We start from the raw sequence: 4,875 nt of genomic DNA, 5'->3' as shown, positions 1-4,875 counted from the left end.
AGGAATATAAATATCCTCAATGGTGAAAGTAGCTCATAAGATAGAAACCTTGTTGTCTAGTATGAGTTAATGCTAATTTCTAGCCACTAGGCCTTTTTGTTTTTTTTAAAGCATGGAGACTAAATAGAGATTTGCATTTCCCACACTGAAGGCAATCAATAAGTTGTTGACAATATCTTTCTGAATGGATGACCTGTGCTTTACTTGTGTCTAACTGTTGTGACACTTCTTGGATATTTTCCTTGAATGCTTTGACCTAAGTTTAAATATTCCTGAAAGAGAGACTTCTACTTTAAAGGAAATAACACAAGCTGCATAAGGAATAGGCTTTCTCGATTGATATAATTCATTTGAAAACACTTAAAAATATTGTAGTAACAAGTGATATGAGGTAAGCAGGAAGTGTAAGGATGCCTTATTAACAGTCAGTTCAGTCTTGACTGCTGCTGCTGTATTGCTGACAGACTACACACCGATATAATTTCAGCCTGTTTGTATCTTCAGCCTTGTTGCTAACCATCTGTACTAGCAGCTTTGCTCTCTTTTTTGCATTAAGAAGTGCCATTATCAATTTGACTTTTCTTGTAAAATCGAAGTGTGAAAGAGAGAGAGAGAGAGAAAACATAGGTGCTTGGACTTAGTTACCCAATTCTCTTCATATCTCTTTCTTTGGAAGCCATCATTTTTCATGGTCAGCATCAGATCTATTTTTACAATGCAACAAAGAAAAAAAAAAAAGAGGTACATAAAAGAAACAGTAAAGAATAAAAGTAAAGCAAACTTTCCCTCCATCTTCACTAAGAATATTCTGGCTCATTCATCCAAAGACCATAAACACCTCTTTCTTTCTTTACAAAGTCATTTTCCCCACAGATATAGTAATAGCTAGTTCAGTGTGGAAAAACTACTGCTACCTATTTTTTAACCAAAAGAGGATATGGCTAATTCAAAACTGATAAGGTCTGTGTCTTTTAGTAGCTTACCATCTAAAGAGTCAGTAAGAATATGGATGGAGCCCTGGTGGCATAATGGTTAAGAGCTTGGCTGCTGCTAAACAAAAGGTCAGCAGTTCCAATCCACCAGCTCTCCTTGGAAACCCTATGGGGCCTACAGTAAAGGGTTTGTTTTATTTTTTGGTTTAAGAAAGTGGACAAGTATGGGACTATCCATTAATAGAATAAACAAAGAACAATGCAGCAGTTGAACAGATGTTCCCTGGGGTGCTCTATAGATCCCCTTAGACTAGACCTTTGGTAACAATTTATGCTTTTTTAATAAACCTTTTGTTTTAGAATATTTTCAGATTTACAGAAAGTCTACAAAGATAGATAGACTTCTTGTAGACTTTGTACCCAGTGTCCCTTACTATTAACATCCTACTTTACTGTGATTCATTTGTCACAATTAATAAACTAATATTGACATATTATTATTAGCTAAACTCCATTCTTTAATCAGGTTTCCTTAGTTTATACCCAATATCCTTTTATTCTGTTCCATGATCTCAACCACATTACATTTAGTTGTCATATCATCTTAGGCTCTTCTTTGCTGTGACAATGTTTTAGGTTTTTCTCTTTGTCTCTGATCAGGTATTTTCAAGAATGTCCCTCAGTTTGGGTTTGTTTGATGTTCTTCTCATGGTTAGACTGTGGTTACGGAACTTGAGAGAAAGACCAAAAGGTGAAATGTCATTCTTATCATATCAATGAGACATATTTATATGTTATCAATATGACTTATCAATGTTGATGTTAGCCTTGATTACCAGGATGAGGCAGTGTTTGCCAGATTTCTCCACTCGAAAGTTATTTATTTATTTATTTTGGTTCCATACTTTACTCTTTGGAAGAAAGTCATTAAGTGCTTCCAAACTCAAATAGTGAGAGGTAAGCTTTGCCTCCTTGAAAGGGATAGTGTCTATGTAAATTATTTGAAATTTTTCTGTATAAGAGATCTCTTTTTTCTCTCTCATTTATTTATTCACGTAATAATTTATTACATCTGTATGGACTCATGAATATTCATTTTTATACTTTGGGTTATTATCTAATACTACAATATTTATTTTATTGCTCAAATTGTTCCCAGTTTTGCTATTGGGATCTCTCTCAGTTCTCTTCTTTGTTCTTTTGACATTCCCCCAGGATCCTTCTGTTTTTTTGAACACTTCCTTACTTTCTGGCACTCTGTGATGCTATCATACTCATATATTCCCTGCCCTAGTCCTAGGCTTGGTCATTTCTCCAAGGAGGTTTAGTTTCTTTTATTGGAGAGTGATATCAGAATTTCTTTACATTTGGAATGGAATAAGTGTCTAATGGATGATGGGGAATTAAAAGGAACCTAGTATTAATTCTTGTTGAGGTATGCAGTTGGCCAAAAACATGTTCCATGATAAATTGTCTGTTGGACAACTACCAAGGAATACTTGAAGATCACCATGCCCTCGAAATGAAAGCTTGTGAAAGGAAGGATTTAGGACTTTAGAAGGAGAATAGTAAATCCACCAAGACCTTGAGCAAAGTCATGTCTCATGATTTACATGTCCCACAATGCCTCTCAATATGCCTTGAATTAATAAATTCTTAATAAATATTTACTCATCGATCTCAGTTGACCATGATTCTAAATTTTGACTTGATGCATATGGAAAATAAGGAAAGATAAATGTCAAAGATTTACGAACTCAGTCTTAAAGTACCCATTTTCCCATATCCTATTCTAATTTTTCAGTATGTAGTCTGTACAGACTAAAAAAAAAGAATTTTTTTTAGTCTGTATAACTGTAAAGTTCAAATCTGACTCATAAGTCATAATAAAAGTAAAATAAATTTTCTCCAGAGTAACTTTAAATAAATGAAAAGCTAAAATTTAATGAACATAAACTCTGAATAATAACATTGGAATTTTTTACTCATAAGTCCTTTTACATTGTGAAGTGTTTTTTTTTCCCCCCTCTACGCTCCACGCCACAATTGATGTGGACCCTGGAATTTTACTGTTTTTTAAACACGTGATGGCCTAAGTTGAGAGAATTGAATTGAATTGAAAAAAAAAATTCATACAAAATCAATTATTTTTGAAATGTGAAAATGCTCTTGGCTTAAAAGTGCCATCACAATTATTCCTTTTCTACTGTTTCTTTAAGTCCCACAATTCCCCCACCTTTCCGTACAAAGAACTTTGCCACAGCTAAGATTCTCTACATTTCTTTGGATTAAAATTTGCCCTCTTTTTAAAGTAAAAAGCATTGGGATAACATGTTAAGTGCAGTGAAGAAGACAATTCTAAGCATGATATCAGTCTTTCAGCATCTGGAGACTACTTAATGAATACTTAGTTTTCAAAAACACTGCCAATTTTAGATACATTATTAAAACATAAAGATAACAGGTAATAAAACTTATAACAAAATTGTTTCATAATTGCAAGAAGCATGATGCTGTTTATCTCTGACTAAAAGATAAGCAGGTTCTAATGGATTTTGCCTAGTAAATTAGAAATTCAGAGTTTCAAGATTTAAAGCAAGAATCCATAAGCTCTGTTAGGTCATTTTGGTTACTGAGATATTTCTCACTGAATCCAACTTCCGGTGTGCCATCAGATATTAAGTCAACATATCATGCTCAAAAGTTAAAAGGTTAAATGATTCAATGCACTCAACCATTAGGAAGTCATGGGTCAACAGCTTTCTAATGGACTTTTTGGTGATATTTTGCTACAAAATATATTTCTTCATGATCTAATGCAGCATATGGATGTGAGTTTTAAATATGCCCAATGATATTCCATCAATATATTTCTTAGGCAACTAGAAAATTTTTTAAATTATCAAATTTTGAGTAAAGTCAATCTAAAGTGATTAGGCACTTTTGCCTAATATTAAAAAATTAGTATCCTTAAAACCAAAAGACCAAACCTGTTGCTGTCAAGTCAAATTCAACTCATGGCAAGCTCATGTGTTACAGAATAAATTGCTCTATAGGGTTTCCTTGGCTATAATATTTATGAAAGCAGATCACCAGACTTTTCTTCCATGGTGCCACTAGGTGGGTTCAAACTACCAGCCTTTAGGTTAGCAGATGAGTACAAACTGTGCCACCTAGGGACATTTTCATCTCCTTAAGAAATTCTAATATCTTCATTTCATAAAGGTCATTATTCTGACAAAGAATAATTGGTTCAGGCTATGCACTGAGATATGCTGCTTGAGGAAGCCACTTGAAATCACAGAGATACAGTATTGGTCTTGAGAAGAAATATTTGTCTCCTCTGAAAAATGCTTTTCAAAAGTGCTTTTCCTTTCAACATCCAGCATACTTAAAAAAAAAAAAAAGCAAAGTTTTACATTTGCTATACCTATCTTTACACAATCCATTAAAATAACTTATACTTAATGTCCACATCTTATATTTTCCAAGCTCATTTCCTTTGATGTCAAATCATGGTCAAGATTAATTTGATTGGCTGGTCGACTGGTCTCCTGGCCAAAAGCAATCTGAGAATTGAGATTGAGGTGCAACCTCCAGCATTTGCTGAGTAACATCCTTCCCTGAGGCACAATAACTGATATATTTTCATTTCTAATCCCAATAGAAGGTTCTCCCAGGCTACAATATTGTTGAAAAAAGAATAATAAGCATTAGCTAAAAAAAAAATCTGTTCTCAAATAACTCTTTCATTACCATCAGTCTAACAGTATACAAGCCAATTTTTATGCCTCTGGACCTCATAAGAACTATGTTATTCTGGCTCTAATGCATTTAGCATCAAGGTAGATCCCTTTTGAAATGTGTGACACTCAGCAGACTGAAGCTGGAGCCTAATTGTTTTGTAGGTTGAGCATTCTATTAGGTGATGCTTCCTGGATGT

This window comes from Elephas maximus, chromosome 1 (assembly GCF_024166365.1).
Source record: "Elephas maximus indicus isolate mEleMax1 chromosome 1, mEleMax1 primary haplotype, whole genome shotgun sequence".
In the NCBI taxonomy this organism is placed as follows: Eukaryota; Metazoa; Chordata; class Mammalia; order Proboscidea; family Elephantidae; genus Elephas; species Elephas maximus.
Note: the sequence above shows the minus strand (reverse complement) of the source record.